The sequence below is a fragment of the Spermophilus citellus genome (assembly GCF_964194105.1).
Source record: "Spermophilus citellus genome assembly, chromosome: 16".
In the NCBI taxonomy this organism is placed as follows: Eukaryota; Metazoa; Chordata; class Mammalia; order Rodentia; family Sciuridae; genus Spermophilus; species Spermophilus citellus.
Window position 1 is genome coordinate 81502305 of NC_138196.1, and position 16363 is coordinate 81518667.

The following is a 16363-nucleotide window of genomic DNA, read 5'->3' on the forward strand; positions in this document are numbered from 1 at the left end:
TTCAATTCAGTTTTGGTAGTTTTCAGCTCTAAAAATTCCATATGATTCTTTTTAAAATTTTTGATTTCTTGATATATTTTTATTCATTGACTCTTGTAAACATAATTTTAGTTAAGTCATCAAACATATTTTCTTTTAATTACTTGAACTATAACAGATGTTCTCAAGGATTGTCAGAATCTGTTGACTGCTTTTGTTTTATTTTGTTTGTGTTTTAGCCACACTTCCCTAATTTTTTTGCATGTCCTGTTATTTCTGTTTGAAAACTGAGTATTATAGTGATTCTGAATGACGCTTTGTTTTTTAAGAAGCTATTTTTATTTTTAATTCTAATAACTTATCTGGACTTTAATTGCAGCATTAGTCTTCTCCATGACATTCAGCCACTAATATCACCGGGTAGTGTCTATTGTTAGTATTTTACTTGCTTTTTAGTCTGATTCCCTAAGGGTATTTCTTATTCATAACAGAGGTTCTGCTCAGACATCCTGAAGAAGGGAGCCTTCACCCTCTACTGCCCATGCTTGTGTGGTTGGAGAAACACTTCAAATCTGCAGCCAATGCTCAGACCCCACTTGGCTTTCACTTTCTACTGGCCTCCCCCCACCCACCGCCCTACTCTTGCATGTTAAGGCAGTCGGTTAGGAATGTACAGGAAGTTTATTATTTCAGCCCCTTCTTGAAAGCCCTCTTACTTCAGGATCTCTCCATTCCAATTCTGTCTGACCTTCTGTCCAACCTGAATCAAGGCTATAATGTAAGCCAGGAAGGCTGGAGTTTTTTACATCCTGTGTAGAACTGATTGCATAAGCCTTAACCCCCAAAACTGCAAGTTTTCATCTCCCCATCTCAGATCAAATCTGTTACCTACAGCTGGTACAGCTGCTGGTGCTCACTGACAGACTTCAAACCAAGTCCCTCTCTCCCACTAGTAAACCTGTGGGTTTCCTACCCCAGATAAGTGCTGGAACCTCCGGCAGGAAGACTGCATACTTCTGGCGGTTCTGATACCATTGCACTTTCTAAAGATTAGACTTCTAGATTTGTTGTCTGCCCTGGGTCATTTTCCAGTGCGCTCCAAATTTTTTTTTTGACGATTTTATCTAATTTTATATTTGTTTTCATCAAAAGGAAGTTGCCCAACTTCTCACTCCACCATTCCAGAGGTAGATCTTGGACTGAATTATTTTGATGATTCTTCCACTCAAATGTTCTCTTGCCCACAGCTTTTGATTTTGATTCTAGATGATTTGGTATCAGGAGGCTGGTGCAGACTCATAGAAGGAGAAGTCTGGATTTTGCATAAAACACCATAAATGTGAAAAAATAAATGGGGGAGTCAGTGTGGCTGAATGTGAAACTGGAACTTCAGAATTGGGGTCTGTCCAATCCAGGCCTGAGAGGACCTCTCTGAAATTCTCTAAGAAAAGTGTCTAGCCAAGGACACCGCCTCCTAGCACATCTCACCGTTTTCTCACTCCCTGGAGTCCTGTCCCCCGCTCCCTCTGCCTTCTCATGGACTCTGCGACTCCATGGGGGTGAAAATGGCTGCAGTTAACTTTCACTTCTGTTCAGATACCTGGAACCCGAGACCAATGTCATTTCCTTGTTCTTTTCTGATTGGCTGCTTGGACCCGTGTGTGTGTGTGTGTGTGTGTGTCCACATGTCCACCACCTTCTGTCTACTGGGGGTGGGCAGAGAGTGACTTTCCCCAGGAACCCCACAGCCAGGAGACCCAAGCCTCCTTCATGCAAACTCCCTCTCGCCTTTCCACTGCCACCTGGAACACTGGGCTGCGTCAGGAAAATGGGCTTCCTCCTCAGGGAGTGGATTTCTTGCTCCCCATTATATTCTTCGATACTAGGGTTCAAGCATATAAAGCTGTCTGAAAATTGTATAGTCAGGCCCCACCAATAAAACATGAGAGGCAGTTCCAGCAGCAACACGGGATCTCTGTTTAGTAAAATTCTCAGCCCAGGGACCTGCCTCTGAGAAGCAGTTTGCCTGATTCTTTGTCACCAGTCACGTTCAGAGCTGCCTCCTGGGGGACTCTCCCAGTGATCTCCAATGGGGTTGTGGCTCCCACCTTTGTTCTGATATGGGGCTTCTCTAGCCCCACTTGCCATGCCTATTGTGATCGTCTGTTTACATGAAGCCATTCCCAAGCCCCTTAGGCTGGGGCCCTGGGAGGGGACCATGTCTATTTATAGCTGACCTCCCCCCAGTGTGAGCTTACCAGAGTGGAGAGATGTTCAGAAGAGTTTGTAGTGAATTGAATTGAAATAATAAGGTTGAGTAGTCTCACTCCAATCAGTAGCTGTTTGTTTGTTATGGTACTGAGGATAGAACCCAAAGAGGCTTTACCGCTGAGCCACATTCCCAGTCTTTTTTATTTTTTGAGACAGGGTCTCACTAAGTTGTTTAGGGCCTTATTAAATTGCTCAGGTTGGCTTTGAACTTGAGATCTCTTTGCCTTAGCCTCCCAAGTTGCTGGGATTACAGGTGTGCACCACTGTGCCCGGCTCTTCAATCAGTCACTTTTTAAATCATTTAAGGGTTTGAAGCTCTTTCAATTTGTGTTTGATGCTTAGATCCAACTGTTAGGCATCAAGAGGTTAATATAATAATAAATTAACAATAGCTATCATGCGCTGAACATGCTCGGTATTCTGGACACTGTTCTGAGCCCTTTGTAATAGGGACTTTTTATACATCAATCCATTTATTCTCACAAAACCAATGAAGCAGATTGTTTTCACAGTGCCTTAAAACTCAAGAGCTTAATGCTGCTGCTGACATCTACCAAAAGGTCTTCCCCAGAAGAACTCACAGTGAATTGTTCTCTTAGTCCTAAATTGTGAGGAAAGGAAGTCCACGAGGAAGCTGAGGTACTGGATTGTGGTGTAGACATGGCCCTGACTGACCCACATGCCCTCAAGGGTCTTAGACTTGAGGTTGGGACGCTGTCCCCATCGCCCTGCTGTCTCTGCCCCTCTGAGTTGTCATAGCCAAGGGAAGTGGTGCAGCTGAAGAAGCTCTGAGATCAGAATCACCTACAGGCTACCACGCTGTAAAATGCGGAATTCACTTTCGCCAAGCACCAGTTCCATGCCCACCGTGGGTACTCATTCAACCATGCAGGGCTCAGAGCGTCCTGTGACTTGGCTATTATTAGCATCATTTAAAAGGCAAAATGGAACCCATGCGGCCGAGAGACAGCTGCCCTGGCTCATACAGGTGGCACATGCAGAGGCCAAGCTCTTGTCTGAAAGGCAGAGCAAATATCTTGTAGAGTTTGCTAGCGATTTGCCCACCCTGCCAGACTCGGTGAGGGAAGCATCAGCCATGCCGTTAAACCAAAACCCCCTGAGAAAACACTGGGGCGGCAGAGGGGCCTGTTGACCCACGTGGCCCCAGGCTGGGGAAAGGCTGGGGCTCGCAGACCTTCCTAGTGGGCTTTTCTGGGACAGAGGGGCCACAAGACCCTTTTCTGTGAGCCCGCAGAAGCTTTTGCAGTGCCCAGCTGCAGGGTTGGGGTCTGCAGGGTCAGGGCTCCTGCTGAGCTCGCTCTGTGAAGGCAGCTGAAGGATCACAGAGTGGGGGGGCGACACCCCTGTCTGCTGCCAGCAGGAAGCCACAAGCTATGTACAGGACGGAGATGCGGGGACTCCACCTGAGGACGGGCTTTTCCTCCACAACTGCTTGGTGGGCTGCTGGTCACAGCCAGAAGGCCACTCCACAGTAGGGGTCCTGGCTCCGAAGAGCTATGGTGAGAAGCCACTGAAGCCACGAGGTAGGTCTCTGCTGGTTTTTGGCCATCTCGTTTCTCTACTCTGTGCCAGCCGTGCTCTGGGACCCTAAAGTTGGGTGGGCAGGAGGACACCGCTCTGGGTAGAAAGAGGGTCTGCACTGTGGCTAGGAAGTGGTGGCCCCGCTCTTCACCTGCTCCTCTTTGGGAGGAATTTCTGTTGCTGTATGGAAAAGCTCTTCCACCCACAGTAGAGTCTGTGTCTCGGGCTCCAAACTGGAAAAGGCCACCAGTGTGTCACAGGACGTGGCTGGAGATGGAGGTGGGATGGGACCCCAGGCCAGCGGCAGGGCTGAGCCCAGGTGAGCGAGGTTGGCAGGAATGTGGGAACCTCTGGCTCACTCAGGGTCAACGGCTGCTGTCATTTTGTTTGTTTTCGAATGGTGTTGCTCCATTTCTTCTGTATTCTGAATAGATTTAATGAGGGTGCTTTTGGCTAAGACATCTATTTTGCCAGGACAGGCCAACTGTGGAAAGGAAAGGGCAGTTGCTAGCATATTTTGAGGGACCTTTTTCGATCCTAGAGTGTTGACAACTCTTCTGTCCATTTTGTCACGAGTCCCTGATTTCACCCTCCTTGTTCCACCCTGCTGAGGAATCAAGGACGGTGACCATGGGGGTGCATAGTGACAGAGCATTCCCCAGGTGCCGTGGCCACTCTCATTGGTGGAGCTTCACTCCTCCGACCTTCAGGGAGGAGTGGCCTGGAGTGTGGAGGGGAAGAACATGGCTGTGCAGAGGAGAACCCTCCAGACACCTGCTGGGCCAAGCGACCAAGTCACAGCCCCGGGGCTGAGTCACTTTTTCTACCTTGCGATTCTTCCCCCAAGCCTGTAACCCAGTTTTAATCATGAGAAAACCTCAGATAAATCCAAACTGAGGGACGGTGTGCAGCATATCTGACCTTCAGAAGTGTCAAGGTCATAAAAAAGGGAAAAATATGAAAATCATCACAGCTCAGAAGAAACTAAAGAGGTGTCACATGTAAATCCATCCAGAACTTCATCCTGAGTTGAATCCCAAAGACAAAAGTGATCAGTGGAAAGATACGTAAGATGTAAACCTAACCCAGGCTTTCATCAATGCCATTGTACCGGCATCAGTGCCTAAGTTCTGGCAAGTAAATGGACCATGGCTAGGTACGATGCAAACAGACGGGAACCTGGGTGATTCTCTCTATCTTTGCAATTTTTCTACAAATCTAGAATTCCAAACTAGAATCTAAAGCTGAACTAGAGCTGTGAATCTGGAATCATGAATAGAATAAAGAGTGAGAACCTATTCACACTCTTCCTGTTTTAGTGCAGAGTGGCCAAGTGCTCCACAGTCTAGACACCTGCCATCCATGGCCCCGAGGTCCCCTCTTTTTGAGCTCCTGAACGTAGGAGCCCTTCTGCATTTTAGCTATTCTCTCTCCCAACCCCCACCTTGCTCAGGGGAGAGCTCTGTGTCCCCCCTTTGGGGTCCTTCTTATTGTCCACTTAGTTTTCACTCAGCACACATTTTGAGCCCTTCCTGTTGGGGGACTTGGGGCTGGACACAGCCTGGTCTGCCCTGCCGGGTTCACTGTGCCAGCGCAGGCCCAGGCTCCCAAACCTGACTCCTCTCCAGGAAGGAAGTGGGAGTCCAGAATGGAGGAAAGGAGCCCCCAAAGCCCCCACATGAAACACCGCCTCCTACCAGATAGAATCTGCGTCCCCTAGCTCCACCATCCCCCAGGGGCTGGGGACCTCTGATGTGGCCAGTCAAGGACTGCTTTCTGTGTGGGAAAATGCTTCTGCCAGCGTAGGACTGCAAGTCCCTCCCTGGGTGAGTGAGGTCCCACAGAGTTATGGGGCCTGGGGGGCCCACATGCTGCCCTGCCTCTGTGGGGACAGGCCACTTGTAAGGTTCAGGTGTGCAGAGAGGGAACGGCAGGCAGAGCAGCCTAGCCCACCCCTGCAGGCTCCCCAGGGCAGGTGTGCCCTGCTCAGAAGTGATGCCTGGCCAGATGAGAGATGCTTCAGAATCCGTCCAGGAAGGAGAAAGAATCAGAAGCTGCAGGAAGACATGGCTTAGATAGAAATCACAACATTGAGATGACAATCACAAAACACTGAGATGAAAGTCAAAACTTGTGAGAGGGGATGACAGCCGGCCCCAACGGCCCTCTTGTCAAATCTGCTCCCCACTGCCGGCTGTCCTCATCTTCGGGGACTCCTCAGACACCTGTGGCTTCTGGAAGGCAGCTGCCCTGCTTGACCTGTCCTGCTTGACCTGCCCCTGCACGGACTGCCCCTGTTTGCTCTCTGCCTGCAGTCCCCACCTTCTCAATGAGGAAAGTCCCCTTTTCTTTGCTTTCTGGTTTTTTTTAGTTGTAAGTGGACACAATGTCTTTTTATGTGTTTATTTTTATGTGGTGCTGAGGATCGAACCCAAGTGCTCTACCACTGAGCCCCAGCCCCAGTCCGCAAGTCCCCCTTTCTAATGCTCAGGACCAGCGTGGACACCTCCTCCTCGTTCACAGTGCCCAAGGCCATCCCTGTGTCCTCATGTACCTCAGCACATACTAGAGCTCTGGCTGGCAGACCTGCCAGCCTCTCTAGAACTGAGCTCCTTAAGGGTGGGTGACAGGCCCCGCGTGCCCCTTTGGGTTCCAGTGTCTGGCCCACGGGGGAGTAACCTGTAAAACTGTTCTTGAGTGAAAGACACAAGGACAAAACCCTGCGCGGCTAGTGAAGGTTAAGCCATGGGGAAGAGCTGTGCAGGAAGCGGCCCCTGCAGAAGGAGCAGAGGTGTTCAAGGCCTGGCATGTTCGGTTTCCTGTGAGGTGAGGTGGTGTGGAGCAGGGGGCGTGTGAGGCAGCCACCCTCAGAATTAGGCACACATATGACCTAAATAGAGCCACGTGATGGGAGTCCAGGCCTAAGCCACTGTGTGGCTCTTGGTCCCCCTTTGGTGAGGGTGTGACACAAGGAATTTCTGGGGGCCTTACCACCACCACTCGGCTGGCTCCTTGCAAACCTTGACATCTGGATGCTGGGTGGGGGCTGGGGGAGGCTGTGCTGTCAGGGTGGCTCAAGTTCAGGGGCGTTCATGTATTGCATACCGGTGTGTAGTGTCCACAGGGCTGTGGCTGCCATGCTCAGTGGGCCAAGTCAGTTCTGACCTTCAAGACCCAGAACTCCTATGCTTTAGTGGAGTCCAAGGGCCCTGGACCTGTCCACAAGCTCCTGGGGCTTCAGGGGGTGTGTACTCTTCCACAGAGTGCTACGGCTCACAGCAGTTTCCCAGGAGGACCCGCCAACCCAGCAACATTTAGAATCACCAAGTCCGCTATTTAGTGAGGATATCATTGTCCTCTCTCAGTGTGGTGGGACTATGAGGAGTGGAAAGGGCAGGAGCCAAGCAGCAAGAGGGAGCAGCCATGTCTGCTAGGGGGGTCTCATAAGGTGGGGGTTAGACGCAGCCTTGTGGGTATGGGTACGGGGCCTGGAGTTCAAGGGTAGCCCTGCCACTCCCTGGCTGTGTGTCCTGGGAAAGTCACTGAATCTCCTCATAAGGTGACTTGGCCTCCCTGGGTACTAGCAGCCTGACTTTCCTCAGGTAAGCTGACTGTAGCCTCTGAGTTTTTCTTTACTTGTTAATAATAACACATCACAAGCTTATCAGACTTGAACTCCAAAGCCATGATTCTCAGGCACATGCAAGTTGATGGAAAACACCATCCCACCCTTCGAGATCCCACTCAATTCTCCTTGTCAGAATCACCAGAGGAGTCCTTGCAGTCAGAAAGGATATTTTACATGGCAAGTTCTTTAATTTTTTAATGTACATTGTTTATTTTGAAATCTCAAAAAAGGGGAGGATGGTTTGATGATATTTCTCAAAAGAGGAAATGAATTTAACATGATTGTGAAAATACAAAGATAGATATTTTGGGTCCTGCTCCTGTATCAAGCCAGTCCATGAGCCGTGCATTTGGATCTCAATGCCTGGGCTGTTTGGAGAAACACATTCCCTGGTCAGGCTTGGCCATCCTTTCTTGGTGTGCACAGTTGTCCTCTGCTCATGCTGGAGGATACATAAAAACAGAGGTGGGAAACTTGCAGTGGCATTTCTTGGTGCTCAGCATCCTCCCAGGACTCTCCTGAAAGGAGCCATGGGAGGATTCTTTTGATTGCACATCTGGAAAATCCATGCCTCTCTGGAGCGATGGCAGTGACTTCTCAAGACAGCCATTTCCCACTCTCTGCTTTGGGCTCCAGGTCATGCAAGGCAAGATGTGCATCTCACCACGATCAACTGTCTGCAGCGTGGCATTCTCTGTGTGTCTCCACCAGCTTCTCCTCCCTACGCTTGTTTTCTGCTCTAATTTGCCCTTGGGTCTGATTTTTTTGTCTATTTTCCTCTGTTATTGTGCTCGATGTGTTTTTATAAGTGGCCTCATGTCTTTTTTGGGAAATGCCAGGAAATGAATAAATAAATAAACATAAACAAGGCAGCATTTCTGAAAAAGCTGATGTGTAGTGTGGGTGCTCTGCGAGAATTCGCTCCCCACCCCTGATGGAAGCAGAAGAATCCTATGGTGAAATGTTCAGCTGGGAATCTATCGTAGTAAGACCTGCAGCTTAAAGTCCAACTGCCTACTTTTACAGACACCCCACCTTGTACTGTTAAGAGTTATATAAAATTATTGTAAGATTGCTTTTATTCCTGCCACTTCAGTGGCACAAACACATTTTAAGAATAAAATTTAAATAATTTTAAAAATATTGCACATTGAGATAGAGGCCAAAGTAATGACCCACTTTCACGTTTTTAACTGGGTGTCTTTATGAGAAAAGCTGACCCTGCTTCCTCTGCTCAGTGACAGGGAATAGGAACGATCCCACCCTGTGGCATCTGTCCAATGGGCTCCCTGGCACTTGTCATTGGGTGGGGACATTGTTTGGTCAAGGTAGTTTCCTTGTAGATTGAAGCAGGGTGTGCTGGGAAGGCTGAGCCACCCGCTTTCTGGGAAACATGTGAACTAAACACACACGCACATTCATTATGAAACCTGCGAATACAAAAAACACAAAAATTTGCAAATAGCAACAAGACACAGCATTCCTTGTCCTAGGTGCCATCTAGTCAACAGAGTCCCTTAGAATGCGCCACTGGCCTTTGCCAGGTGGAAAGCCAGCTGTGGTTGCCGCTGACCAGCATTGGCTGATAGTTTCATTTACATTACAGAGAAGCAACAGGTGTGTGAGAACCACCGTCCTGCTTACTGACATGGGCATCAAGCTGATTAATTCACTTTACATATCCAAGAGAGCTTCCTCCGTTTTTTGTGGTGTTCGCAGTGTGCGGACATAGGACACCACAAGTCTAGAAAAGTCAAATTGACCCCAGCCTGGTGGCATTTGCCTACTCCTGGGGTGTAAACACTCCTACCCTGGCCTACTTCAACGTGCCATGGTGGCTTGGCTGGCCAGGGAGCTGTGAGGAGGTGCTTCTGCTGTGCAGGTACAGTTGATCTCAATAAGAAAGCAGAGAGAACATTAGAACGTACTAAAACAATTAGAATGGCTGCTCCATCTTTCATGCCCCTGCCATGATCGACCAGCTATGCCAGCATTCCTGGGCAAAGGCTTTGTCCCCCGGGGGAAGAAACATGGAGGGAGAGGAGGCAGGAGTCTTAGCAAAGGCTAGAGGATGCCCACCTGGCCTCACAGGTGGGGCTCCCTGTGGAAGGCAAAGCTGTGATAGCACCTGTCCCCTCCTGTCTCCAGTCTGTCTCCAAAGTTCCACGGCTTCAGTTCTGGTCCTTCCTCCTCTAGACTGGACAATTGCCACTTCCTTGGGGCCCATCTCTGTCCAGTCTCCTCTACTCCAACCCATGTGTGCCCAGCCTCCCACCCAGTCCTCCAGAGACTGGATGGTGCAGGACTTTACTTCTCGCGCGCGGCATGCTGGGCCGTCCTGTCCTCGGAGACTCCCTGTGTACCCCAGAACTTTGCTGAACCCTCTCCTTGCCTACGCTGCCTGTCTCCCCGGGACCTCCTATGTGCACGTGAAGGCCCAGACCTGATGTCCCGTGAGCCTTCTAGCGTCCGTCGCTCCTCCCCTGCCCAGCACAGCCAGGCATGACTGACTGTTTCGGGAACTGGCCCCAGTGGGGGTGGGGAGAGTAAAGGGGGCTTCAGACTTTGTGCCAGGAGCCTGTGGTTCTCCACCCCAGTTCCTGTCACATATCCAGAGAGCCAAGTGCTTTCCTTCAAGTCCCATAGACAGTGTCCAGCCTGGCCCTGGAGCTGTCCCTCCTCTTCTCTGCCACACTGCGGGGTGTCTTTCAGGAGGCCTGGGAAGGCCTTGGAGCCCTTCCATGCCTTGTTTGCAGGCCAAGGGGGGAGGACAACTCAAATGCTGAGTTATCTCATTCTTTATTTATTATTTATTTATTCATTTTTGCCTTCCCGGGGTCACACAGCCTGTGGATACTCAGGGGCATGTGTTTGGCCTATTTATTATTTCAAACAACAATTAATAACAGAATGTGCTGTTAGCAAGAACAATGACACTAAGCAAAATCTTTGAAATAGTTGGGGACGCTGGCTTCACAGGAGGTTGAAGTGTGGGCTGAATTTACTCCTAAGGTGCTTCTATTTCTAGAAGGATGTGGTTGGCTCAGGTAACCATGAACAAAGAGCAGATTTGGGTGTGGCCAGTGGGAATCTCAGCCCACAATTTGGTATACAAAAGACAGGACAATATTCAGTAGCACCTTAATTACTCCTGAATAGTAGAAACTGACACCAGTTAGCTGCGAGTTCTCCCTGCTTTCTGCAAGGGTAGGTCCAAGTTCCAGGGGGATTATGAGTCTCAGGGCAAAAGTTTCTGGGGAGGCCCAGTTGGTGTTTGGCAATAATCGATGAATCCTGGGGGGCTGCCAGGATGTCTCATTCCAGCCTCTGGCCCTGGACAACCCCATTCTCAAAACATCTGTCACACGATCGTGGGGCACAGGGCTCTATGTCTCTCCTGCCCATTGCAACTGAGACTTAGTGAGGCCCCTGAGCCCTCTCTATCCAGACTGACCCAGCAGCATTTCCCTCAAGTCAGCCCCTGTCGTGTTCACTGCCCTATGCCCAGTATGTTTCTTTATATTAGATCCTTTTCTGCTGCTATAACAAAATTCCCAAGACTGGGTTCTCATAAAGAAAAAAGGTTTGTTTAACTCCAGTTTTAGAGGCTCCAGAGCATGGTGCTGGTTTCTGCTCTGCACTTCCCAGGGCACACCCCCAGTGACCTCCTACTGGGCCCTTCCTCTTAAAGCTGCCACCACCTATCACCTCACCACATTGGGGACCTACCCTCCAACACATCAGTGCCTTTCAACCCACAGCATTCTACTTCCTGCTTCCTGGTGATGGCAGGTACAGAAAAGCCTCACCCACAGATGGGTCAAGTGTGGTACAGAACACAGTGCAAAGTGGAGAGAAGACAGACCAGTCCAAGGCATCTCAGAGACACAGACCCCTGTGCTACCTGCCAACAGGCCGGGGGAGCCCCTCTGAGCTTGTGGCACAGAATACAAGTGTACACTGTGTTTACAAAGCCCGGAGCGTGGAAGGTGCCTGGGAGGGAGGAGTGATGGGAATGGGTGTGGTGGGGGGGACAAGGAGGAAGGACCCCTGCAAACCAGGGAGAGCCCCGGAAGGATTTTAAAGGAAGAAAGGCAGTGACTGACCTTCCTGCCTGTGGCGAACCCTGCCCTGGGAATGATCCTAGATCTTCAGGGGCGCTGGCCGGGGCCACCATGAGTGTGTGCGGGTGCAGCTGGCACCGAAGGGTCCTGCCAAGTGCAAACCTGGGAAGGGCAGCCGTGGCCACCTGGCTGGAGGTGAGGACACCACCATGCCCCAGGGCTAGCGGGAATCTTGAGACAAGGAAAGCCGACACTCTGAAGGGTGTTACAGGGACAGGATCCTGGTAGCCCCAGTGGAGATCAAAGGCCTAGGTCAGGGGGGCCCAAGTGCCTGAGTTTAGGAATCACTAACCAGAGCTTTCCGGGGGATGGCTGAGGGCTTGGGGGTACAAGTGTCTGTGCCAACACAGAGCCGAGCATATGCCAAAGACCTGCCAGGCCTAGGGGTGCAGATGACGTTGATAAGACCTTGGATGAGGGGGCATCCTGAGCCAGGGTCCTGGGAGGGGTGGCCAAAGAGTGTTGGCCCCTGCCAGGCTAGTTTGTTCTTCACATGTGATTCCCAAGCTGGGTGCTAGCCTGGCCGCCTTGGCTGGGAGACTTCCTCCCCGGCTTGTTTCCCTGTCTGCTTCTCAAGGGGTAGACGAAGGGCCACGAGAGCTCCTCCCTCTGGTTGGCCCTCTGGTGGGTCTGCCCAGCACTTCATGCATTTGCTCAGATGCAGAAGGGCTGCAGACGTGGGTGCCCAGGAACGTGCCAGATGCCTTGTGCACGGGCTCAATGTCCACAGCAGCCCATGCTGTGGTCAGGAGCTTGTCCAGGGCGGGGGTTGGGAAGGACCAAGGCCAAGATTCAGACTCAGGTCTGTGTGCCTTGGAAGTCTGCGCTCTTCCCTCTCTACTGCCTGTCCTCATTGGGCTGCGCTGGGCACTGCAGCAAGATGGAGGGTGTGTCTGGGGAGGTGGGGCTGAGCCAGACTGGGATGTTGCAGGCAGTCTGTCCACACATGCACACACAGGGACTGAGGAGTCAAGAGCCAGGAACTGCTCACAGAGGAGCATGTGCTGGTGACCCAAGCAACGTGGCCTGTGGCTATGGCACCTTCTGTTCTGCTAAGAAGTTCTGGCATGAGCTCGCCTGAAGGAATGGGCCCAGGGAGAAGCCCCTGCTGTACTGTGGGGTCAGTCCTGTCTGGAGCTCACTCCCGTCCACCCAGGAGCTGGACCTGTAGCCCAGCTCCCGCGTCTCCCTTGCTCCCACATGTCCGTCCTCCATCATTCTTCCCTCTACCTCTGTGGCTCCCAGCTCTGAGACTGTCACTCTTAGCCATTACTTATTGGGACACACAGAAAGGCAGACACCATGCCAGGCCCCGAGGCCACCAAAATAAAAGTCACTGAAGAGTCAGCCCTGGGAGCCCATCAGTTATTTCAATCCAACTCAAATTGCTGTGGACATAGTCCCCAAGGTCCTGCTGTGTACTTAGGGCCACCAGAGGAGAGAGACATTCCTGCTTCCGGAGGCCAGGGGGCATTTGAGGCTGGCTCCTCAGGCTCCACCAGCTGCAGATGGGGCTGGGATGAGGGGCAGGTCATTAGGAGCCCAGAGGGGAGGCCAGGGGTCTTAAGGCCAGAGCTGCAGGCAGCAGACACTGTCTTACCTAGGAGGCTTCCCAGTAGTGACTCAGGCACTGACCGGACTCTAACTGGGTCACAGTGGCCTCCTACCTGAGGTTGGAGCTGCTCTCTGCCCTCAGGCTGTGCCATAGGAAGACTTGGCAGTTTCCTTGAGGTGGCTTTGGGGGTGTAGCTGACCTCAGGCACCCATGAGGACACCATCAAGACCACAGTAGATGCCCAGCCCCAGCAGATGCCAGCCGGAAGCTAGACCAGGCCTGGGTTTGTCAGCAGGGGACCTAATGCCTCCCCCAGCGGGTTTGTCGCCCCAGATACATCGTGAACACATCATTTACGCCTGACTCTGTGCGTCAGTCTATGTGCGTGCGACAGGAACCGGAGGCCCCCACAGGTTTGGACGGAGCCCCCTCACCCTGGTGGCCTGAGCCAGTCTCTGTGCAGGGGCTACACTGAGCGGGGCCTGAGAGGGCTCCTCCAGGGTGGGCGCTGGAGTGCTGACTCTGCCTGCCGCTCTCTCCAGGGCCAGCCCTGGGCTTTGTGGTCATCTGGGTCTGGAGGCTTTGCCGGGCCTGCTGCAACCCGCCTGCCTCCACAGCAGAGTCACAAGGGAGCCATGGGAAGAGGGAGCTGTGACCCTAAGTTCCCCAGGTGGCCAGGGCCATGTGGAAGAGCAGGCTAATGTCGTGCAGATGTATCATGTGCCTCCCGACTTTAAAACTGTAGAAATTACATAATCCAAAGGAAACTTTGAGAACAGATAGAAGCCACTGACAGGGCCGCCAGCCGAGTGCCCTTACCCACGCGGTTCTCAGCTGGGTTTGGCCGATGCCGAGGTTTGTTTCTGGACGCATCTACTTTCTTTTTCCCTCGTAACACACATCCCTCCTGTGGCTCCAGGTCTCCACAATGACCGCTTTCCAGGCCGCGTCCTATTTCCTCGTGTTCACTAGTTCAACTGTGCTTGCCGTCACAGAGGGCTGCAGCCACCAACCAAATAACACGCAGCTGCAAAACCGCCCGGAACGCGTGGTGCCACCGCCGTTCAGAGCCGAGCGGGTGGGCTTCAAACTGCAGCGGGAGCCAGGGCCGTGCTGGCTGAGCGCCTCCCCCTCTCTCCTCTGGCTTCCTGGCCACCATATTGTGGGCCAGGGCTGCTGATGTGGTCTTTGGCCAGAGAGCAGACTTTCCTGCCTGTGAAAAGAAATGACTCAGACAGAAACAAACCCCAAGTTTTGGCCTCATTTGTTCTTAATCAGAGGTCCATGAAGTGTGGGGCTTGCCGGGAAATCAGTCCTGAAATTGGGTGCCAAATTTGGTGCATAAAGTTAAATTTAAAAATTGTTTATAGATACCAAGTGTTAACAATAGTCAAACAATATGAACTACACCCTCCATTTTTTTAAAAGTGGCATGTAAATGTCTTCTGGGAATAGATCTGTGAGAGGGCTGTGATTCCCCCAAACATATATTTTTTAAACTGGATTCTTTCTCCCCCACCTCTCCTCTCTCCTTCCCCCTCCCCCTGGTTTCTGGGAAGGGTGGGGTTGAATGAAGGAGGCTGAAGGTCTCCACCTACATACTAAGGGGCAGCGGTGCTATGGGAACACGTGAGCCCCACTGTGAGATGCAGAAGGGCTTGCCGAGGGACTCTGGGTTGGCACGTGGGAACCTTGGATTTGAACCCAGGGATTTCTCCCTGTGAGTCTGCATGGGTGCCTTCTACACGGAAGTGCCCCATTACTGAAATGGCTCCTTCTACTTCACCTTGTTTAACCAAAGCTAATTGCTAATGTGTTAAAGCACAAGATTTGGCCAGGATTGTGGCAATGGTGGCTCTTGATGAAAGGAAATGTTTGGGCATTTTAAAAACGATCAATCCCACCAGCTCTGCATGTCTGACCAGAGAGTCAGACAGACCCAGCAGTATCTGTGGCTAGTTAACTGTTCTTTCCTGCTCAAGCATGAACCATAGCAGGCAAGCTGCATTTATCAAACCAAAATGTTATTCGTTAAGGCTCAAGAAGCCCCAAAACCTTGAAATTCAAGTGGCCAAATCCCAGGGTTCAACCACAGGGTGGGAGAGTCAGCCCTGGGTTCGTGGATGCCACCGGCCCTTCCTCTTGGAGCAGTGTCTCTCATTAACAACAGATTCTGGCGCAGTGGTGACCGTGACTTCCTAAGTGTACTGGGTTTTCTCAGCCAGCCCTGCTCTCTTTGAGCTCCAGTGTGGCCAAGTTCTCCACTCACAGAAAGCAGGCATCATCACAGGGGAAGGAGTTCCTGAATGTGGCAAGAAGTCACACAATGAAAAAGCAAATCATATTTTCATCCATCTTCAGTGGAATGCAGGTCACCCCAGGTCTCCCAACCACGCTGACCTCTGAGGGCTGGGAGCAGGGTAGGGATGGGGTAGAAAAGTTAGGGCCTGCAAACCACCCTGAACAGAGGTGCTGGTCCTGGCCACAGTGGCCACTGTGGGCCTCTGTGCCCTCCTGACCCCTGTAACTTTCCACTCTCCCCACCCTGAGCCTTCTCAGGGCTAGTTGCCCACCTCTTGGCACAGTGGCTGGGGACTGTGCCTATGCAGGAGGGCTAGGATTAGGAGGGACCTCAGTACAGCCCTGGCTGTATGTCGGAATTGTGGGGGACACAGTGGGGCAGTTGTAAGAAATACAGCTTCTGGTCCTGACTCAGACTTTTGGTAACGTGGAGCCCGGGAAGCAGTTTGTCTCAGTTGTTTCTAATGCGGCCAGTGAGCACCCGCCCAGGAACTGGGACTGTTACCCTCAGCCCTCCCACTCCTGGCCAGCACCAACCCCCATCCTGCCTATATCCCCACACAGACCCCAGGGGCCCTGCAGTCCCTGAAAACCCCATTTTTGTCAGCAAGTGCGAGCTCAGGTGAGGGAGGGCGCTTCCGCCTGGCAGTGAGGGGTGAGGCAGTGGAGGCGGGGCAATGAGGAGGGGCTGTGGTTGTACCCGTCCTGCCTTCACACCTGGCCAGGACCTGGCACACCTGGCCTGTCAGGCTGTGGTCCTAGTTGTAAAGCAGGGCCATCAGAGGCTGCCTCCAGGGAGGGTGAAGACTGGAGGGAGCCGAGAGCTAGTGCCATGGCCTGGGGACATGGTGGCTTCCGCCTGCATCCTGGGGTCTGACAGAAAGCCTGGGCAGAAGTGGCAGGCAGTGCATGCTGGGTCCCCTCTCCCTCTAACTCCTCTGTGTATTTCTCACACCCTGATCT

General features: G+C 51.8%; 1 protein-coding gene across 1 annotated transcript in view; it reads left to right on the forward strand.

The window, feature by feature from the left end:
* Positions 1-3663: 3663 nt before the first annotated feature.
* Positions 3664-16363, forward strand: part of BLK (BLK proto-oncogene, Src family tyrosine kinase) — a 52377-nt gene continuing 39677 nt past the window's right edge. Inside the window, exon 1 of the mRNA XM_081269090.1 lies at positions 3664-3794. The gene's annotated coding sequence lies outside the window, so the exon portion shown is untranslated. The remainder of the gene's footprint in view (positions 3795-16363) is intronic.